Below are 24,055 nucleotides of genomic sequence, written 5' to 3'. Positions count from 1 at the left end.
TGTCTCTGTGATGTTGGTTTGCCTGTAATTTTGTCTTTTCATGGTTATAGGAATAGTTTGCATAGCTGGGACTAGTGACGGCTAGAAGAACTTCCCTTCTTGTTTGTTTATGGCCTTCCTCTCCTGGGATAATAGCGACCTCTAGTGGCTTGTGCTGGGTAAGTGCACGCAGACAGGGCTTCTGCTTCCTGCCCAGCTGCTCTGGAGTTTATCTCCGCTGTTGCTGTGGGCGTGGCCTGGCTCGGGCTGCCCCTTTTCGAGGCGCTGTTTTCTCGCAGGTGTGGATGTGGTCTGGATGTTGTCCTGTGTCCTCTGGTCTTTATTCTAGGAAGAGTTGTCTTTGTTATATTTTCATAGATGTATGTGGTTTTGGGAGGAGATTTCCACTGCTCTACTCATGCCACCATCTTGGCTCTGCCTCCTGCATAACAGTTTTAAGTTTTAATAAAATACAATTTAGCATTTTTTCTAATTCCATGAATCATCCCTATAGTGTTTTATCTGAAAACTTATCACTAAACCCATGATGGAACAGATTTTTCTCCTGTTTTCTTCTAGAAGTTTTATAGTTTTGTTTTTCACATTTAGGTGCATTATCCATTTTGAGTTAGTTTTGATGTACAATATAAGGCCTGTGTCTAATTCCATTTTGAGTTAATTTTGATGTAAGATACAGGGTCTGTGTATAAGTTCATTCTTTTGCTTGTGGACATCCAGTTAGCACCATCTGTTTATAAAGGTGTCTTATTTCCAGTGAATTACCTTTGTACTTTTGTCAAGGATGTTGCCTGTATGTGTGTGTGTGTGTCTGTGTCTAGGCAATCTATTCTCTTCCATTGATATAAGTGCCTCTTCTCTTTCACCAGTATATGCTACCTTGATTATTTAGCTTTACAGTAAGTATTGAAATTAGGTAGTGTTAGTCATCTAACTTTGTTTGTCAGTTTTGTATGACTGTTTTAGGTGTTTTGCCTTTCCATATAAATGTTAGAATCAGCTTGTTGATATTCGCAAAATAGTTTACTGGGATTTTGATTTGATTTATCTTATATCTGTAGATTAAGATGAGAAGAACTGACATCCTAACAATACTGTGCCTTCAAATCAAGGCATCAAGACAGAGTCTCTCTCCATTTCTTTAGATCTTACTTGATTTCTTTCATTAGACTTCTGTAGTTTCCTGCCAGATCCTGTATATATTTTATTGATTAATACCTGAGCATTACATTTTTGGACAGTTATTATAAATTTTTTTTCTTAACTTCAGGTGTGAATTGTTCATTGTTGGTGTATAAGAAAACAGTTGACTTTTGTATTGACCTTTCATCATATTTAAATTGTTTATTGTTTCCAAGAGATTGTTTTGTATATTCTTTGGTGTTTTCTACATCAATCATCATGTCATCTACAAATAAAGGCAAGACAGTTTAGCTCCTCCTTTTCAATCTATAGGCCTTTTCTTTATTTTTCTTGCCTTATTGCACTGCCAGGACTTCCAATAGGAGTGGTTAGAAGGAATATCCTTGCCTTGTTCTTTATTTTAGGGGGAAAGCATCAAGTCTCTCATCACTACATACGATGTTAGGCTCTAGGTTTTTGTGTAGATATTTTTTTATTGAGTTCAGGAAGTTCTCCTCTTTTCCTGTTGTTGATAGTTCTGTCATGAATTGGTTGGCTTTTGTCTAGTGCTTTTTCTGTGTCAAATGTGTCTGATTTTTCTTCTTTAACTTGTTGATATGGTAGAAAAAAAATTAGTATTATTATGTTGAAGCAGCCTTCCATGCCTGGAATAAATCCCACTTGGCTGTGGTATGTAATTGTTTTATACATTGCTGTATTTGATTTGCTAATATTTTGTTCAGAATCTTTGTATTTTTGTTCATTGTTCATGAGAGATATTAATCTGTAGTTTTCTTATAATATCTTTATCTGGCTTTGTTCTTACGGTAAATGACTGACATATAATCTAAGTTAGGAAGCATTCTCCCTGCTTCTATTTTATGGAAAACATGGATAATTAGCATTATTTATTCTTTAAATGTTCAGGAGAGTTCACTAGTGAAGCCATCTGGGATTTTGTGGTTTATTTTCTGGAAGGCTATTAATTACTGTCTAAATTTGTTTAATAATATTGGTTACTAAGGTTATTTCACCTTATGTGAGTTGTGGTAGGTTCTCTTTCAAGTAATTTCTGCATTTCATCTATGTTATCAAATTAATTTGCATAGAATTGTTGATGGCATTTCTTTTATCATTTTAATGTCTATGAGATCAGTAGTGATGATCTGATATTGATAACTTGTGTCTTTTGTGTGTTTACCTGTCTCTGTCTCTATTTTTGGGTTAGCCTGGTTAGTTTTATCGATTTTATTGATCTTTTTAAAGAACCAGCTTTTGCTTTTATTGACATTATTTTTTCTTGTTTTCAATTTCATTGATTTCTGTTCTTTTCTTTTAGCATTTGTTATATTCTGCTTGACTCAGGCTTCAATTACTCTTCCTCCGTTTCCTAAGATAGAAGCTTAGGCTGTTGATTTTAGATTGTTTTTCTTTATCTTAAATACATTATCTTTAGTGCTGTAATTCCCTTTGAAGCAGTGCTTTTGCAATATCCTATAAATTTTGGTAAATTATATTTTTAATTTAGTTCAAAAATTTTTGTTTCTCTTGAGACTACTTTAACCAATGAGTACATAGAAGTATTTTGATTAATTTCCAATTACTTGGGGTTTTTTTTTCACAACTAGCTTAGTTAAAGATTTCTAGTTTAATTACATTGTGGTCTGAGAATATAAATTGTCTAATTTCTATTCTTTTGAATTTGTTGAGGTGTATTTTATGGTGGAGAATGTGGTCTTAATGAATGTATATGCCTCTTTTCCATTTCAATTCCTTCTTGCCATCTCTGTCCCATTTCCATGCACATATTATACATCCTAATCTTTTCTACTTTATTCAAGTCCCAATGCATGGTCCACTTATTCACAGTTATTCCTAATTTGCAGAAATAGCTACTACAATACCTTATATGACTCTATTTTATTCACATCTTTGCCTTCTTCTGTCTTTTTCCAGAATGAGTCACCTCTATTTCCTTTGATTTCCATCCCTTCAAATATTGTCTCAGTAATGTTAGTTAATAATAATAATTATTATTGTTACTATTAATGATCTAATCTCACCTTTAAACTTTCTTTTTTTTTCTTGATTCTTCTCAACCTATAAACGGATTATTTTGTTGGAAAAGAATACTTGTTTCCAAAATCTTTCCTCTCGTAACACTTTCTCTTCTCTCTTCTTCGTGGAAGAGCGATCTGCGTTTCCCACAGCCACTGAAAGAGACAACAGTGTGCGGATTGGATGAGTTGCTGATGAGAGTTACCTTGGTTTTCTGTCACCCCTAAGTCTCTAGCAGTTCGGCTGTCATTTCTGTAACATTACTGCAACTGGCCTCTTGATGGTTTTCATTAATCTCCTAATTTGCAAACACAGTGATAAGAAGATAATCTTGTTTTCCTATTATATGCTTGTTTTTCCTATTCTTATGGGTTCACACCTTCAGAGACATTTACTAGCCTCATAACACCTAGTATCAGATTCTTAGTTTCTTTTCAGGAACATCTTCATTTTTCCCTTAATCTTATTGAACATATATAGTGTATTCCATTCAACAGCAGCAGAATATATGTTCTTAAGCTCACATGGAACATTCACTAAGATATACCCTGAATAATGCTTAATCAAATTGTCTGGCTATCTTATACCCTAATCAAGTTGATACTTAAACCATTGCAGAGTAGGACAGACCTAGGCTCAATAAGACCCCAGCTCTTATTACTCACTGCTTTTGACCTCACTAAGCTACTCTTAGCTTCAGTTTTCTCTTCTATAAAACGTTCATAACGTCTTTTTCCCAGAGTGGCTGTAGATACTATGCAAGTGTAAAAATGCTTTCTTTGTAGAGTGGACACTGAGCAGAAGTTTTTCCTTTTTTATATCCTGCTCTTACCTCTCCCTTGAAACAGGATTTGATTTCCATGATATGTCTTATCATATTTTGTCCACTATACTTTTTAAGTAAGCAATGAGTGACCAGTGAAGGGGATTCTACCATTCCCCCTGAGATGATAATGTTTCACAGATTAAGAGATCTCATTGCCATGGAATGTTTCTGAATCTTTGGCAGAAAGTAAATAGCCTCACTAGTACCATATATAGAAAACTGTGATGAGCATAGTTTGTGACTTGATACTTCTCCATCAACCAGGAAAAAAGAAAAGCTGGTTTCATTTTAAATCAGTGTCTTGAAACATAATAGTCTAATTTTTTTTTAGTAATTATTTTATTTCTTCCCATCATGAGAATTAGCTTGTGCTTCCCTAGGTTAACTTTAAATTCACATGCAAATTTTTAATCATTCTAAGTAATGTTTTACAAATGTCTCTTTCTCCTGATCATTGTAGCACCCCCTAGAGATGATCTCTATATTGTTTATCACTTGTTAATGATTTTCAATAAAGCTCACTATTATGGACTTTGATTCTAAGGACTAACAAAAGCCATTTCATTGTTTTATGGTGTTTTGATGATACAAAGTCAGATTTTGGTATGAAGTCATTTTGTGGTCATTATTCATTGAACATATATTATTGTTATGAGTTCATCCTCACTAATCTAACTCACACTTTAAACAATTCGGACTTTATGGAGGTGTTCTTTCATCTTATAAAAGGGAACTTTAATGGGCAGCTTTCTGCTATGTCAGTTTTTATATAGTTTCACCATACTGCCCTTTCTCTATATCCTAAGATAAAATCTGTCATGAACTTCAGGGTAGTCAGGCGAAGTGAAATGAGGTAACTGTTTTGTGCCTTTGATCAATGGAAATAAACACCCTGGATAATTCAAGCCCCATTTCCCACTTTTTCTTTAATAACATTTACTGAAAAGTCACAGTGGTTTTTTAGATAATTGGCTCAGTTTTCTTCCATGTGCCTGAGTAAACAGAGCTGATGGGTCTGTTTTACATAATGAAATGTTATGGAAAATAAAAAACAGAAGTCTGGCAGGGACTTTCAGGGGTCGTCTGAAGCATCTCCCATCCTCTAGGTAGTCTTTTTGAAAATCTTTCTTTAAAAGAGAATGTCTGTGTCTAGGTTAGGATTTGCAGATGACAGAAGGCTGATTGATCTAGGAAATATGATTGTGATTTAAGACAATATCCAAAAAGTATGGATGTTCTATCTGCATTAAAAAGATTAAATTAGTAGGAATAAGTAAATTCTGCATTTTACCTCAAATTTCAAGTGCACATTTAGGGACTGAGGAATAGGAATGGAGAGAAATAATACGCTATTGTGATGGAAGACGATGGCTGGATCAAGTCTTGTATTGGGGTCACGATCAGAGTAACAAGTGAATGATCATCTACCACATCAGAGACAGAGTCCTCCAGGGACAACAAAAGTGCCCTATCTTAGATTCTGTGTTCAAATGACACAATCGAATGGAGTATGAACTGGAGAGGAGGACTATGTTTTTAATTGTTCTCTCCATGTAGAACAGACTCAGCTACTGAGAAGCAGAAGAATTCAGAGAGAAAAAAATGACTTAGGACTAGGAGCAGTGTACAGATAGAATGTGTGTTGAGAGTCCTCATGAAATCCAAAGAATGGACAGAAAAAAATTGGCACTTTGTCCCTTTGGAAACTGGGTGTAGTTAAGATTGTTATTTTGTTATTCTTATTGCTGCATTACCTGAGAGTCAAGTACCCTCCTCTCTCTCCCACCCCAGCATTTGGGAAGTAGTTGGGAGATTGTTTAAATTCACCCTTGATCACTATTCCTCTGAATCGTATGTTCCATCCACCCCATTTCCACTCGTGAGGGATCAGACCGTTGTTGATTTTACTCCTGATCTTAACGCAAATTAAATGATAACAAAGCTCCTAGTCGCAACTTTTTCTATGCTGCTATCTGTATGAGGGCATCTATAGAACAGAGTGATCCCTTCTCTTAATGGCAAGGGATCCCTTGACTTACTTCTCTTTACCACACTATTAGGTGAAGTTGTTTGGTTATAGCAGACTTGGCTAAATGAGTGGGTTAAACAAAAGAGAATGTTTTAGGTCTGGTCTTTGCATCTCTGCAGATTTGATTTGACTCATTGACCCCTGAGTCCTAGCCACTTCCTTATTAGAGAGCTATGGCTGACTTCCTATGTGCCTTATCTACTACTATTGCCACCTGTCTAAGCCTTTCCAGGTGAGGTCTGAGCTTGGACACAGCCTCCATCATGCCCACCAAGGTGGGAGCCATTGTAGTTTTGACACCCATGTCTAACCTAACTGAACCCACAGACTCTTTAGATGAAGCACGTCAATGCTGAGAGTGGAATCTGGCTTCCCAGAGTGACCAGGTACACAGGTGGGAAATGCAGAGGAGTTGATGCTTTGTGGAATTGAGACAGGGACCGTGGGTTTAGACCGAGTAGGGTGAGGGCTTCTCAAAAAGGCAAGGCAAGATCATTACAGTCAGAGCTATGTAACTCTATGCAAAGAAACCCCCTCCTAAAACTCTTTGCTAAACATCAGTGCTCTAGAGTCATTCTTCAGTGAGATCAGTTAATATTCCCCAGAAAAAGGAAAGTATTTCAGCATAGCCCATGTTTTTATTATGCTAATCACTTGTAACCATGTGTAAGATTCACTTTGCATGCTAAAAGGCCCAGGCCTATGTGCTGTTTTTCCTCCTTCAGACCTGATCAGGTGATTGGCAACCTGGGCAATTAATAATGGCAAGCAAGCCCAGCCATAAACAACATAGTAAAAGCAAGAAAGATTCCATCTTAGATTGCCTTTTAAACTCTTTAGCAAACAGACAATAACTCAGCCCACCTTGAGGGCAGGGCAGGCAGTCTTGATACGCTCCCAGACCAAGAAACTGCTATTCTGGGAAAGAGATCTGCAGTAAATTTCTTATGTTAATTTGGCAGAATTACCTGAAGGACTGATGAGAAAGAGACTAATGTCTCATCAGGGATGAACATTCTAAGACCACTTAACAAGTCCACACCCCCAAGCCCTTTATTCCGTTCCTGAAAATCCTCAAGTCCCTATAAAACCCCTACACAATGCACAACTACGGACTCTCTTGTACCCTCCTGGCGTGAGCCAGGAGCTCTGTCCTCTCACTTTATCTCTAAATAAAAACCTCTCCCTTGTTCTCCTACTTTGAGTGTTTGTGAAGTTCATTCTTCAACTCTGTGAACAAGAGCCCTGGCATCAGAATGAACTGAACTTGGACCAACACGGGGAAGGAAACATAAAAGGATTATATTGAAATTTTCTACTTTCTTCAAATCCATGACCATCTTCCTGCCTCATCTTCTGCAGCAGATGAATTTTTTTACCTCCTACTTCACGAGAAAATTCGTTAATTTTTTTTAAAGTAAATTATTTGAAAAATAAGATTTTTAATTTGAAAAATAAATTTTTTGGATATCTGAGTACTCACTATTGGCACGTAGTTTTCAGTGTGCAATAAATAGGAGCTACATCATGAGAATTCCCTCAGTTTTCTGTTATCAAATCTACAGACTGGTCACATCTGCTCCCAACCTGCCTGATGTCCCCTTACAGACTGACCGTAACTGACACCCATGACCAGTTTGGCTGCGATACAGCTTGGCAAATTAGGCACTTGGAAAGACAAATGGAGTTGTCATGATTGGCCCTAATTGAGCAATATTCATTGCCTGGGTGGGACTTACATGGCTTCTCTGTATAAAATAAGGGATTTGTAATCAAGGAAGCTAGTGGAACTGTCCCTGTAAGTAATAACCGATAGGGTATCTGTGGCTTAGGACTTGTATGCCTGTTCCATTTTATGAGCTTGCTGTACTCATGGCTTAGAATCCTGTTTCTCCCAATGTTCTATCTGGCACAGTACCTTCCATATATTTCTCCAGTGTCAGACAGTATTTTGAATATTCCAAATCCTGACTAAGTGAAAATCCTATGGTAGAAGTCAAAACTCCTACAGATTTTGACTCTCAACTGAGAAAGGTGTTTCAGCACATCTGCTGTCAGCTTCTCTTTTCTAGAAGAAAAATTAATTTCTCTGTAATTTGGGAGGTTGTTGCAGTTAGGCTACAAAGCAATTTCTAGATGATGATGCAATGAGGAAGTTTTCAATACTTTCTCAATTTAGTAAATCTGTGTCTAGTTTCCCTCTGTAATAACCAGTTCAGAACTAGGCATTATAAAATTGAAACTCATATCATGGCAAGACCTCCACAATGATTTTTTGTGTATTCCAAGAACCATAATGGCTTCATCAATTTGACCAGTTATTTATATCATTTCCTCAAGTTTGATAATCACAGTGAAAATTTACTCCTGGATCCAAGCTAGCATGAATGTTTTAGTCTGAGATATAGCTAAGTACTTAACCTACAGATCTGAAATCTTGGATGATAATTCCTCAGGGGTAACCTGAGCAAAGCTAGGCGCCCTCAATATCCAGTCTTCAGATAGAGTCACATTAAAAGGAAGAACAAATTAATTCCAGAATCCAGAAGAATAATATCGGTCTTCAAGGGTAAACATTTTAAGAGACCAGCTAATAAAAGTAAGTCTCTTTAGATACCACTCCCACCCGTCTGTCTTTAACTTTCACTCTCAAATGAACCAGGGAAAACCCCTCTTTTCCCATGGCCAACAGGCAGATAGTCCATTCATTTCTGCATTTTCCACAACAAGCATAGACACAGTATTGTATTAAAGTGTCTGCTGTCCTGAAGTCTCATCATCCTCCTGACAGCACTACCTGATGTTGCAAAATGTAGTTCTTTTCTCATCCTGAGTGCAATTATCTTAATAGGCAATGCTCCTGGATTTTGACCAATAAAATTATCTACCCCGTTGTAGAATTCTCTAAGATACTGCTGTTTAAGCACAATGGCAGTCAGGATAGAGGACCTCCTCTTGACTGTCCCAAGGTCAACATTAGGAGATGGATCAGACATTTAAATGGAGTTCGGAGTTCAAGAATATATTAGGGATCAACACCTGTGAAGGGGAAGGAAAGGAAATAGTATTGGGCAGAGAGGTTGAACTCTACCAACTTAATGAGAAATTCTGGGATGTGTTGCCCATTGGAGTTTTCCCTGAAATGGGCAGGTCTCACTCAGCCTCCCTCAGACACCAAAGATGGGAAATCCTGGGAAGGACATGACCTTGGGAAGGCAGCCCTTCAGTCAAGGTCAACTCCAAAGGAGTTGAAGCTGGAGACTGCTGCCCACACTCCCTTTAGCAGAACCTTTTAAGAACTTCCTTAGAGGGAAATCTGGGCAGCACAACTGGTCTACCATCTACCCTTTGTGCCAATTAAGTCTATTTCTCCACATCAGTTCAGGGAGCAGGTGCTTCTGCATTCCAGTGGGTAAATCTTCTAAGGGGAAATACAGAGGAATGAGGTTAGTGTGTCAAACTTCAGTGTCTGGTGCATCACTTGATCTCAGGGCTGCCATTAATATTCACTGTCTCCCTCCTCCATGACTCATTCTACATTTTCCTCACCATCCTTACTGGCTTACCTGGTGGCATGATCCAGACTCTGCTAATCTCAGGGGCCTGAGATTCTTGGCACTATGCCCTTCTCAGGTCAGATTCACTGTGTTTGCCCATTTATATTCGAACTTGAACAAAGAAATATGAAGAGGTGCATTGTGGATCATCTAGATTCCACACATAGTCTTCCCTGCCCCCATTAGATAGCAGTGGTCCTTTCTCTGCCTAATGTTCAGGATCAATTACCCCTGCCAATTGAGACACCTTCTTGTCCTTATTTTCTAGTCATTTTCTTTCTATGCCCCAAACAGCTGGCTAGGGTATTCATCACTGCCCATGACCGTATATATATATACATATTCTAAGCAGATTCACTGCCCCCTTCACTAGGACCTTTCCTGTTCACCACCAGTGACAGTTTTAACATTTAGATGGCCTGCTTGGGTCAGGGGCTGTGTTACCCCAACAGGGCTCCTCATTGTCAGCTGATGAATGACAGCTCCAAATTTGAATCTTACTGATTGCCTTTTGAACCACTACTAATACCCATAATCACAGTCTCTGGAAGCAGATACTGAGATGAAGTTTATTAGGAATTAATAAATGAAGGGAAAGGGAAAGAAGCCAAGTCTGGCAGAGGAAGAAGTTAAATCCCAAGGCAGAACTGCTAACATCTTATCAACTATGCAGGGAACCCAAGAGTGAGCATAGCAAATCAGAGTGTCCCATGTCTGGGTCAGAATAGCTGGCCTTTATACACTCAGGTCTCATTGTCATCCTGACCCAAGAAAGGTGTGACTTCAGAACAGGCTTCTCCTTTCAGCCAACCAGGAGGACGCTGAGAGCTGTGGGTGGCGGCTCACCACACCCCCTCCAGCTGATCACAGGAGTTCTTTTCCCAAGAGGCTCTGGTTGTGCACGCCTGCTTCTACTGCAGGTGTGCTCGGCAGAGAAAGGTGTCTGTTGTGGAAAGGAAGAGATGGGAATGAATGTTCGGTGAAGATGGTAAAGATAGTGAAGATAGGGATTTTTTTTCCCCACGAATTCAGCATTCAGGAGGAAAAAAATCAAGGATCTGAGAAAAGTAAGGGAATAGAAATTTGAGTCAGAGAAAAGAAAGTCCAGAACGTCCTGGGTATGAGAACACAGAAGAGGACAGATAGATGGAGAGGTTTATACTTTGGAAAATGATAGAGGAAAACAGGAATGAAGAGTGCGGACCCTCTGAACTCACTGCTTTTACTTGTAGCCTTAAAGGAAGGTGTGGCAGCTTTGGGGCACTTGAAACTTCTGTGTCCTCCTGATGCGAATAAGCAAACAGCCTCAGTGAGTGGCTGCAGATGGGGCCGTGCTTCTGCTTCTTGGTCCTGCATAATATTAAAACTCAGAGCTGGGTGCTAATGTTTCTGTGTCCACATTTTAATCCTCTTAGCCGACTTGGAAAGACTTAAGTCTGAGACTTAGCAGAGCCTGTCAGAGCTGATGGGATAATGTAGAAAAGGTTTGCCATTCTCATATACTAGATATGCCAGTCCTCTGCAGTCTTAATTTTAACACAGGGCTTAACATCTCATAGGTCAGCAACTAATTCATCAGAATCAGAGGAATGAACAGGTGTACTTTTCTTTGCAGTACAAAAGTTAATAATTAAACTATTAGCATGCACTGTAAGGGGAAACTGAGACCACTTAGATATTTGTCATAAATCTTAGAGCCTGAAAAAGGGTTATCCTTGCCTCTTTCAATTGTCAGGATATCAACTATCACATATACATATGTATATGCTTCCAAAAAACAGTATAGTGTTCTATAAATTTCCATTTTTGGTGAACAATATATGTCTTTCTGTGTCAATAAATATGTCTGAATTCAATCATTTTTAATAACTACTTGTATTTCACCTTATGTTTTTGTCAATTCATTTGGCAAAAGAGGCACTTATTATATTTTTTGATTCTATATTCTTAAAAAAGTTTTTTGTGAATCTCCTAGTCCTTTTATGCCTATGGCCTTAGATGTTTCTTTCTTTACATTAAATTCCTAGAAGTTGAATGGCTGAGGCAAAGAGTCTAAGTATATTTTGTTTTAAGTTACCAAATTGCTCTCCAGGGAAGCCATGTTAATTTGTATCTAAGATAAAAATATGTAAGAATGTTTTATAGCCTCACTGATACTGTATTTAATCATTTATTAATCTCTATCAATCTCACATTTGGAAATTATATCCCCTTTTAAAATGTTTTTTTTTCTATTATTAGTAAAGTTGACTATTTTATCATGTGTTTGAGATTTGTTTTCATTTTTGGTGAAACAGCCTGCTCATGTTCTTAATCCATTTCTCTACAAATATTTTTTTTTAAATGTGTTTTTATATACCAAAGACATTTACTTTTTTCTTAGTTTATGTCTATATTACCTTTATTTGCCATTTTTTCATGTAAAAGTTTGTATTTTAAGTCAGCCTTTTAAGATTATTTTTCAAATTCAAACCTAACTTCCTTTCTTTTTTCTATTTGTGACCATATGCTTAAAAAGACTTGCCTCATTCTAACGTAAGTACTCAGCTATATTTCCTTCTAGTATTTTTATGTTCATTTTGCATAGTTAAAAATTTCAATACATCTGATTTATTTTAGTGCCAGATGTGAAGAAGATGTCTGACCATACTTTTCTTCCAGTTAGGGAGGCATTTGACCCGATAGCGTTTTTTGAAGAATTTATTCTTTTTCATCAATGTATACTTGTTACAATTCTGGCCTTTGAATACTCTTACATGAGTCTGTCTCGATATTCCACCCTTTAATTCATACTGCTTCAATTTTTGTAGGTATATAATTTAATGCCTTAGAGAAAAAATTGGTTGTTGACGTATTATTTCACTCATACTGTTCCTCATTAATTTTGCAAATATTTTGTGATTTTTTAAAAATTATGACTCATACTGGCTTAAGCAAAAAGCTCAAGTTCTTGGAAGCAAAGAAAGTTTTGGCAATTTTGCGCTGAGAAAAAACATCAGAGGAACAAGACAGTTTCCCTTAATAACAAAGAAAATGAGAAATGCTGATAAGGCTTTCCTGCTATCTTATGGCTATGCCTCCTTCGGCTTCTTGGCCTTATTCTGTCACTATTGTTATTCTCATGGTGAACATAGCTGCTGGCATTTCAAGACTTTTATTTCAAGGCCTTAGCCACCAGATTCAAACTAATCTCTATTTTTGTCTCTGGGTTATTGGAATTTTATGACAAGAGACACATTAGCTCAGTTTAGGTTAGGCATCCACCGTTTCAGATGGTCCATACAGGAAAGTACCTGTGAAGACGGTTATATTCTCAGCAGGAAATTTAGTAATAATTTCTAGAATGCACTAGCAGGTTTGCAAATTATAAATAAATTGTTTTGAAATTGTGACTAGAATTGTGTTTTGTGGAATATTTTGACAAAGGATATGCAAGATGGAAATGGTTTTGTTTTCTCCTGTCTTCATGGTGTAATGACCATTGATATTTAGTTTGCTGTTTGGAAAGTGGATCGGCAAGAATGGTTTAAGTGTTTGAAGTGTATGCTTAGTATACATTTTAAAACAATGTTTTTGAACTGTGTAGATTTGGTGTGAAACTCAGAAGTTTTTTATTACAATGGGCAGCCATGACCTGGTCATGTCAATCAAGCATCCAGTTCCTACCTGTAATAGAGAAAACACTTGCTAAATATAAAACTGGAAGTTAGAAGGAGGAGCTACAGAAGTGGTCCTTTTGATATTTCATTTCATTTTATTATTAGTATCTGGTATCATAAGCAACAAAATTCGGTTTTGTTTAAATTAAGCCAAAGAGGGAACTTTAATCATAACTTCCACTTTTACTACTCATTCCATGATTCCTTTAACTTCAGCAAGTCCCTTAATGTAGCTGTCATAGCATTTATTCATGGTCTATATTATCATTTTCTCTTTTCTTAGATTGCTAATCTCACTTCCTAATCTGTCAGTTTCTTTAGGTCAGGGAATTTCTTATTTAAGTGCTTAGAAAGCAAAACATTATGTTTAATCATATGTTGTTACGCCATAAATCTTTTTTTTATAAATAATTTGATAATAAAGATAGCAGAATTTAGAGTGGAGTAGAAAGTAGGTTACTCTTTTTTCACATGCTCAAGTACCTTACATACTTGTATTTTATATTAATTTTCCTTAGGTTTTTCCTTCCTTCTTTACTGTAGTTCTCCAATTACTTTATGCTGGGCACCTTGTAGGTAGCATAAGTCATACTGTCTTTCTCTGCTGAGCTGGGACATTGTTTTCCTCCCCAAGGTAGTTTTTTTGAATTGGAACACTAAATATTGCATATTAATTAATAGATGTTATATACAGGATATTAGTTCATAGTAGAAGAAGAGCTCAGTAAGACATAATATGTAATATTGCCAACTTGACTAAAATGGAATGAGTAAACCAGTTTAGGTATGTAAAAACTTTTCAAAGTCTTAAAACAAATGCCCTCAAGATTAACTGTCTATGAGTTTGGAATGTACAAGTAGCTCCTAGAGTGAAAAGAGATAATTAAAAATATACATTTATTCATTTTTAGCAGTTCTGTTGAAGTATAATTCATATGCAAGAAACTACATATATGTACAATTTAGTGAGATTTGACATGTGTATATATCTGTGAAACTGCCTGTCATCCCAAAGTTACCTCCTGCCTCTTTGAAATCCCTCCCTTCTGTTCTTCTCCTGCCCAGGTAACCACTTACTTGCTTTCTGTCACTGTTGATTAGTTTCCATTTTCTACAGTTTTATATAAATCTTACAGTATGTACTCTTTTTTTAAAAATCTGGCTTCTTTTATTCAGCATGGTTACTTTGTGATTTATCCATATTTCCCTTTTGTTCTGTTCATTTCTTCTTATTGCTGAGTTTTATTCCATTGTATGGATTTACTACTGTTCATGTATCCATTCACCTCTTTATGGACATTTGAACCATTCCAGTTTTTGGCTATTTCAAATACAGTTGCTATACACATTCACATGCATGTTTTTTATGGGAGTTGACTTTCTTTTCTCCTGAGTAAACACCTAGCATTGGACATGATCATAGGGTGCAATTTTTTGAACTTCTTCAGAAACTGCTAAACTGTTTCCCAAAGTGGTTGCACCATTTTATGATCCATTACAGGTTTGTGACTTCCAGTTGTTCACATTCTCACATACTTGGTATGGTTGACTTATTATTTCCCTTATGACTAGTGATATTGAGCATCTTTCCATGTGCTTTTACACCATCTGTGTTAGTTTCCATTGGCGGCTGTAATAAATTATCACATGCTTGTTGGCTTGAATCAACAGGAAGTTTTCTCTCACAGTTCTGGAGCCTAGATGTCTGAAATCAGTTTTACTCAGCCAAACGCAAGGTGTTAGCAGAAACTGTAAGAGACAATCCAGTTCCTTACCCATCCCAGCATCTAGAAATGCTTTCCTTGAATCCTTGGCTCATGGCCCCTTCCTCCATCTGTACAGCGAAGATAATCTCTACACCTCAATTTACTCATATCTACAAGGCTTTTTTTTTTTTTTTTTTTTTTTGTCAAATAAGGTAGCACTCAAAACATTCCAGAGATTAAGGCATGGATAAATTTTGGGAAGCCATTATTCAGCCCACCATGCCATTCATTATTTCTTCTTCAGTGAAGTGTATTAAAATCTTCAGTCCATTTTTCAAATAGAGTGTTTCTGGTTTAATTCAGTTTTGAGAGTACTTATTTATGTCCCTTATGAGATATATGCTTTGCAATTATTTTCTCCTAGTGTGCTTGTCCTTTTATTATTCTAATTTTAAGTCCAGTTTATCAGTTATTTTTTACATAAATCATTCTTTTGGTGTCCTAAGAAATCTTTGACAACCCAAGGACTTTCTCCTATATTTTCTTCTAGACATTTAATAGTTTTAGGTCTCACAGTGAAGTCTGTGATCCATTTTGAGTTCATTTTCTTTTATGGCACTAGATATGGATATAGGTTCATTTTCTTGTATATGGATTTCCAAATGTTTGAATACCTTTTGTGGAAAAGCCTGTCCTTTCTGCATTGAATTCCTCTGCATCTTTGTCAAAAACTATTTGTTTATATAAATATGGGTCTATTTCTGGACAGTCTATTCTGCTCCACTGATGTATTTGTCTGTCTTGATGCCAGTGCCACATTGTCTCAGATTAACCTTTGCAGTACATTTTGAAATCAGGTAGTGATAGCTCTCCAATTTGTTCTTTTTGTACATGTTTTGGCTATTTTATGCCCTTTACATTTCTATGTGAATTTTATAATGTTTGCCAAATCTTACATACATAGCAATATTTTTTTAGTTTTTGAAGTCCAGGCATTTATTCCTGTGTATTCTTTTTATGTACCAAGTACCGTTAAGGAAAATAAAGTCATGGAACGAATTTAAATACCTTAAACTTTTTTCCCTATTTCTCTGAAAATATATTCTATTTGGTCGAAATGCATACTTTGTCTTTTTGTAGATATTTCTATTGTTTTAAAAATATACTTGCCAATGTGTCCTTTTTCAGGTAATGTAACCATTTTCTTGTCTTTGATTTCTACCACATTTTACAGTCTATCTCTTAGGAGAATTTCAACACACTAAACGTACATTTCTAATTTATATCACGTATCTGATGATGTTAAATTAAAGAAGAAGGCAGTTAAATGGTTTCACAACTTGTTCAGGTTCACAGCTAGTCATCAACAAAGACCAAGTGTAGAAGTAGGGCATTGATTCCTTTGAACTGTAGGAACCCATAAATTAGCTTTGATTTTTTTCCATTTTTTTGAAGGACAATGAAATAAGGTTTTAAGCAGTTTTCTATATACATGTAGTCATTATTTTAGAAAATATAACCGTGTTCCTAATACTGTACCAATACTTAAAGTATAATTATCAAAAGGCACAGGAGCTAAACATACATACAAGTCTTTGTGGTTCAAATCCTGTGCCCTGTAGCTCAGTTCTCTGTTGGTGTCCATCACTGTAAATGAAGTGCATTTCTGTATTTGTCTTGTAGTTCAAACAGCATAAAGTAAAATTTTCTTCTCACTAATTCTTAGAGTTTATCACATAAAATATATGTAATAAGGTAATTATTACTTAGCATAGGGCAAAGCCCAAGGTTATGGCCCTGTGGACTACTAGGTGGTTTTGACAGAACTGATATGTTGTGTAATCATCCTTCTAGTTGTTTTATTACAATGTTGGTTTTTCCCCAAAGGAAAAAGATAAATAGTAATGGATACTACCTAGTGACTAATTAATTTAAACTAGCTAAATACCGTAAATTTTGACTGGTTCAACAAATATTTGCAACATTTAGCTCTTTCAGAGGTACAGTTTTAGCAATTAAACAGAGTTGACTATTTCAATATGCCTAACCTTTCAAACATTAGGCCATTGTGCATTTGAAAAGATTGAATTCTTCTTACCAAAAATGCTTTCTATTTTATAAATTTCAAGGCAAATACCATTTTAGGTTACAGCATCTGATGATTTTTTAAATTAATGTTGATTTCATCCTTAATGCAGAAAACTACCGTCACTGTGAGTTGACTAAGCTTTTTGTTGTCAAAGGTTATTACTATTTTTACATCACCCTAGTATGCCAGTAAATGTTTCTCGCTTCATTATGATACCCAAGCCTTTATAATATTGCTGAATACAGGAGGAAAGTAGTTGTCCACTTTTCTTTTGGATGTGTGTGAGCATGAATGATTGTGGGGAATCAAATGTAGCTGTTAAAAGGGTTTTCAGTGATGAATAACAAAATCCCTCAGAGTTATAGGTACATGTATTTTTAATAGGTGCATTTATTTGATGGCCATCAGTCATTTGTAGTGTGTTCCAACTACTCCCTGTTAACTCACTTAAAAAAATAGTTACTAAGCCAAGGCTTCTCAGACTTGCTGAGCAAGACTGACTTCTATTGAAATATAAATTCAAATGTATAAAGTATTTAAAAAATACCATATTATGTTTTCAGCATTCAACTCATTTTGGAATTAAGGATTGAGTAACTTGGATGACTGGTTATGTTGCTTTTCCCTAAGTTAGAAATAAGTCTTTCAAATATCTAGCAGAAAACCTACTTCTAAAGGGCCTAAATGACCTATTATTAAAGAAACCTATTTTTTAATGATTAGACACGACATTTGTTTACATGTATACTTTAGGAGTCCTTCTGAAAAACTGAATTCCCACATTTTTACTTTCTTAAAAACAGTGCTGGACTTGTTCTATCCAGCTTTACTTGAGTTTCTTTCTAAGTTGCTTTTAGGGCAGACGATCTGAATCACTGTGTTGTTCGGGTTGATAGTATGTGATGATTTAACCCCCAGAACTCTAGCGCTGTGTACTTTGGCATCGCTCCAAGTCACCATGAGATACACATAGGGCATACTTTGTCTCTGCTGAAATCATGGAAACACTGTAATTTCAAATTATGTGCTACCTGCTCCAAAATAATAAACTGACCTGTCTATTGCCTCTACTTACAAGCCTATAAAGTGTTCACCGTGGTTCCTTTAAAATTAAGTTGGGACTATGTCTTATTAGTGGATATTCATATTAATGTAGGAATTCATCTGCTGTTACATTTGAGAAGTGGATTTTCACAGGAAATTGGCAATGTCTCGATGTGAAATTTAGCTCCAATTTCACATAGATAATTCTTTCTGCTTTTACTCTTTCTTTGAGCATATAAAATTGAACACACAATTACTTATTTGTACTCAAACTAAGTAAAGTTACAAGCCAAGACCTTCCAGTATAAAGCAGTCTCATTTGTTAGCATCTGAATCCAAACTACATGAAAAGTATAATTTAGGATTAATCTATGTTGGAAGCACTTTTAAAAGAAATCTTACAGCTACTTTTACAACTATCAGGGTTAAATCAAAAGCCTTGCTTTGCTGGGGGAGATCTGAGAGATAAGAACACAGAAATACCTCAGCAGTAAATCAGTTTGACATAAATGAGAGTTCAAAATGTTTAAATTGAGTTTAACTGACTTTTTCAGGCTACAGATGACCAAATAGTCCACTTAATGAATTATTTCATGACATTTCTCTGTTTCAGTAGTGAGAAACCCAGGGAATGAGAAACAGTACTTTTGAAACTTGGAAACTTGAATTGAATATATAGCAATTTGAACCAAAAAGATACTAGTATTTTTTTTGTTTTGTTTTAAGAGTTTATTTGAGCAAAAATAAATTTGAATTGAGCAGTACTAAACCAGATTTAGAGGCACTCCCATCATAGGTATTTTTGATTTTCTATTCTGAATTGTTTATGCACACTCACCATTTTAAATAACTATATTATCTGATATAATCTTGGGTTTTATGTTTGAAAACTGCCTAAGATCATTTTGGCAAATGAGATAATATGAAGTAATGGAAAGAAGAGAGAAGAAGAGCTGAGGCAGGAGATTCATTTAATGAGTGACTAGATGCAGAAACAAAATATAAATTGAATAAATAAAATAATTAGTATTTACTTCAAGAAAGAAAATGTTTTTGATATGTTTGTACTTGTTTCTCATTAAGAATCAAGTCTGCTGTTGGGGAAAAACACATATATTCCAAAAATAATTCATGTATTAAAATACATTTTTTTGTTGTCCCACAGAATAAGAACATAAACTTGGATTTTATTCCCCAGCAATTATCAATGGATTTTTAAGGCAGCTCAAGGAAAGCCTCTTCCTATGAGCAGTAAAATCTTGCAAGTGAAAACTCAAAACCAAGTAATTTATCCATATATATATATATATACACTTCACTATATTGCAACAAATGCTGTTGGCAAAAGCAATTTTGATATAGATAAGGGTCTTCTTTCCTTTATTCCTTCAGATATTTCTAAGGATTTGTATCTCAGAGGCCCAAAACAAAAGTGAAAGTAGACTTGATTATTTTTGTGTTTCTGTGTTCTCTTTCTTCCTTCTTTTCAGCCCAACCACCCAATACTTATGTTCTGAGCACAGGGCTTGATGCCAGGGAACAGGAGATAAACAAAGCATGGACCCTGCTATCACATCTAGTGGGAAAGATATAATACATAAATTCAAGAAGTAAAGTGCTATGGGCTTTTTGATAAAAATATGCACCTCTAAGGAAAAAGAAAGAAGCAGGTAGTTGTGTGTACAAGGATCTGACAAAACATCACAGATAAAATGATGGTTTTGGTGATGATGAGCTTGTATTTGCTAAGTGAACAGAGTGAGAGGAGCATTCCAGAGAGGCAGTAAGAAAAGCAAAAGAGGTTTAGAAGGACAGGTGCTTGCGGGAGGGTTTGGGTAGCTCTGGTACGCCGGACTCTAAGATGTGACGTGGGAATTATAAGGAGAAAGGCACCAAAGACGTAGGCTAAGGCAGTTTTGAATGGGTTTTTCAATTTAGAAATCTGGAGTTAGTGCTGAAGAGAACAGAAACCAATAGAAGGATTTCTTGTTTATTTTAGTAATATCATTCTTGCAGCAGAGTGGAAGATGGTTTGCAGAGGGGTCCATGCAGAAGGAAGGAGGAAGAGAGGGACTCCTTCAATAATCCAGGCAACGATGAAGATTTAGATTAAAGCTTTAGAGGTAGATTTCAAGCAATAGAGATAGAGGAATGAGCCCGAATTGGAAACTGTTTAAGGGAGTTGTATCAGCATCAACTGGATGGAAAGAAAAGGGGCGAGTAGCCCAAATTCCCTACTTCCTTATAATAATTGGTTGTGGACAATAATCATTTATTTATGTAAAAACTAAGCAAAAGTTTTTCTGTAGGTCCTCTGTATGGCAGGGTGTTTTTAGGTCTGTTTCCTCTCTTTTTTCTTTTTTCCTCTCTTTCTGTCACCTTTTTCTTGTTATTCTTTGTACCGAACAAAATTTATGTTGGGAAAGCAAGTTTGGGTCATTTTGGAAAAAAAAAATCATTTCTTTGTGTGTACCCTTATTCATTCAACAAACACTCTATTAGTACCTGTACAATGTCCCAGGGACATGAAAAGAAAATGATGTGATCCATGGCCTGGATGTAAAGATTTCACAGCATAATGGGAAAAACATAGAGGAACCGCTACAGTATAATAAAATAATTTCTGTAATGGAGGAATGTATGAACTGCAGAGGAACACAGAAGAAAGTAAACACTTGAGGTCAGACTTGAAAAATGAATAATTTGCCATGGGGAGAGGAAGCCAGACAGCATGAATGCTCTTATGTTCAAAATTTCAGGCAAATAAGGGATCTTGGTATGCTGAAGGGAGAACAAATGGTTCAGAATGACTGGGGGGACATGATGAAGGATGAAAACATTTTAAGTAGGCAGGGGCCAGGTTATGGGGGCTTTCACGACAAAATATCTAATCAGGACATGATTAGAATTGCACGTGCAGAGAAAAGAAAAAGAACTGACATTGCTTAAGCATGTGTAGCTCTATGATGAGGGCTTTAGGGACAGTATATCAGCTGCATGCAGCGGGAAGAACACAGTTTTGAAACTAAACAAACTTGAGTTCAGATTCTAGATCTTTCTCATCAATCTTTACAGTTGGTTCAATTACATTCTTCAAACATCTATCATCTTCATGTTTAAAACATAACTCGTATGGTGGTTATAAAGAACAGATGTTAGCTATAGAGCATATGAATAGTAGGTGTAGTTATAATATTTCTACTAATAAACAGTATTAGAGCTGAAATCAAGGGCATGTTTGATTCCAAAGAATACATATGACACGGGCCTTAATCAGAATGTCGCAGCCCCTTGGACTGCTTGGTTTAGTAGTGGAAATATGACTCATTCTGAGTCCACCAAAGTTAAGCCTGAGAATTATATGGAAGATATGATCAAAGAAACTTGCCTTTTTCTGCTAGATTTAGAGTACTGAGAATGCGACTCCAGAGATCCTTGTCATCTCTGGTCACCATAAAGCATGAAGTGGCCCAAAAGTAAAGCCAAAAGAGAAGGAGGCAGAATCAGTAAAGCGACAGGAGGTCCTGGTTCAGTTATACCAGAAGTTATCTGTAACTGGACTTTTTAGGTAAAGGAGCTAACTAATAATAATAGCTACAATAAGAAAAATAAGTTTTCCTTTGTTTTAACCCAGCTTGAATTAAGTTTTTAGCCACTTGCAACTCAGAGTGCTGACACATAAACTCGGGGGTAGCAGCATAGATGCTCGGTTTGGAATAGCGAAAAGGTAGGCATGGGGGGATTGTAATCAACAAGGGAAGGAATTAAATATTAAGGAGAGGCAGTTCATGTAGGATGCCTGTTCTAGAAGCTGAACTATGAAGGAATTTAAAAAAGAAGATGCAGTAGCTAGAGGGGGGGCAGTGCTGAGGAAGTTTATTTATTCCCAAGATGGGAGAGACTCAAGCATGTTTATAAGCAAAGGGAAAGATGCCAGTGGAAAGGAAAAGGTTGACAGCACCGAGAAGAGAAGGGGTAATTAACAGAGGAAAGTCCACGCAGAGGCAGGATGTGATGGATGTTTCTCTTGCCATGAAATTCCTAGTAAGGTCTAGTATCTGCTCAGATGGTAAATTTGACTGAAAGTGTTCATTTTTGTATTTAATTTTTTTTCTTACTTCTGCAGCATGTTTAACAATATTTTATATCTCCTCTAATCATCCCTGCTTTCCTAAATCATACGAAGTCTTGTAACATGCCACTCTCCTACCAAAAACAAACACAAATAAACAGAACTAAACTAAAACTCCCTATTCAAACTGATGGAGACTTTCATGGCCAGAGAGCAGCCCAGGATAACCCACGGCATCTCAGCAGAGTCACTTTGCAGCGTTTTAGGGTCTGCTCTACTTTTCTGCCTGCAGTTTTGCACAAGCCAACGCACAAAAGCAATGGGAAAGGGGATTACGTCAAACGTATGAAAGAAATGGCAGGAATCCAGTGGGAAAGACATGCCCTCCACACTTGGCAGGCGGAGGGCAGGGAGGCAGGGGCTGTGTAAAGTGATGAGTCACCCTTGACCAGAGGCCATGGAAGGAATTTAAGAGAAGGCTGGAGAGCTCCCTGAAATGTATTAGTGCCCCGGCCCGTTAGCAGGATGTGTGGGATCAGAGCAAGACAAAAGGAAACCCTGAGATCCTCAGCTCTTCTTTCTGGAACCAGCAGGGGCAAGTGTCCTGAGCTTCTCCTGCTTCTGTGCTGGGTAGACAATCACAGCCCTTCTTCTGTGCTAGTGAGAAAGCCTTGAATGAGCACCACTTTTTAGAAAGCTTTATCTTGACCCAAAGTATATAATAAAGATTTTAAATATGGCAGCTAGATAAAGAAAGCCATGACTGAAGGAAAGATTGATCTGCTCAAAGGTCACTGGGCCAAAAAAGGAATGGGCTTGAGAAAGGCCAGGCGAAGCGATGGATGAGAGAGAAGAGACCTGTTTGTTTAACTTTGAATCAATCGACAAAAATAAGTAAGCATCTGACCGGCAACGAATGACTAGCATATAGACAAACACTAAAATAACCAAAGAACAAAACCAAATTTAAACATCAAACTTCCCTATTGAACAGTATTTTGAGAATCAAAAGTTCCCGATTCTTGTGCTAGTAAACTGCTCAGTATTTAAGTCCTGGAGCAGGGATGGGTTATCTTTCTTCAGTAATAATAAAAAGAAATAAATACAAATATCTATATATATAAATAACAGTTATTTTTATGATCCTGTTTGTGGCAGCGTTTCCTAGCAACCCTATACCTTTGAAAAGCAGCAATAAAATTCCAGTTTCATGACAACAAATTACATTTTAAGTTTGTGATCTAGAATAATGTGACTCTTGGTTATACTCTTGAATGTTTACATATAACCAGAGAATAAACAGTAGTTAGGCTTTGGTAGACTGAATTATCAAAATGTGACCTGGACCCCTACAAGTTAGTTTTTACATAAAGTGCCATGCAGTCAATAAAACTCTCTAGTAGATGATGCAACCATGTTTGTCAATTGGTTTATAAAGTATTGGTTCAGAAAGCAAAGCACTTTGTCTCTAAAGCATTAAATGATAGGTCAGGGAACAATATTTGTTCCAGGCCTTTCAAAAGGATAAAGAACTGCTAGTTTAGGGGCAGTTGTGCAACCATGTCAGAACACAGCTTCAGAGCATGCCAGAACATCAGCTAATTTCTAGCTGTTATAATATAAAGCTGACTTTTTTCATTTCCAAAGACCACAAGTACTTGAGATGAGAGGAGAGAGATAATCCTCCTCGTTCTGGGGACTTTGGCTGAAGGCACAAAGCCTGTTCAGCCTGACTGTGGTCAAATGACTTGAACATATCATTATTCCACTTTCATCAGGGGAATAACCTTGACACTAGACTACTGTAGAACAGAATCGAAATTCCCACAAACTGTAAACATCTCGCTGTGTGACGACAATGATGTCAGCAGTGATCTGAGTCCCACGGGGAACTGC

The sequence above is a fragment of the Manis javanica genome, chromosome 15 (genome assembly GCF_040802235.1).
Source record: "Manis javanica isolate MJ-LG chromosome 15, MJ_LKY, whole genome shotgun sequence".
In the NCBI taxonomy this organism is placed as follows: domain Eukaryota; kingdom Metazoa; phylum Chordata; class Mammalia; order Pholidota; family Manidae; genus Manis; species Manis javanica.
The sequence above is the reverse complement of the archived record's forward strand: the minus strand, read 5'-3'. Positions refer to the sequence as shown.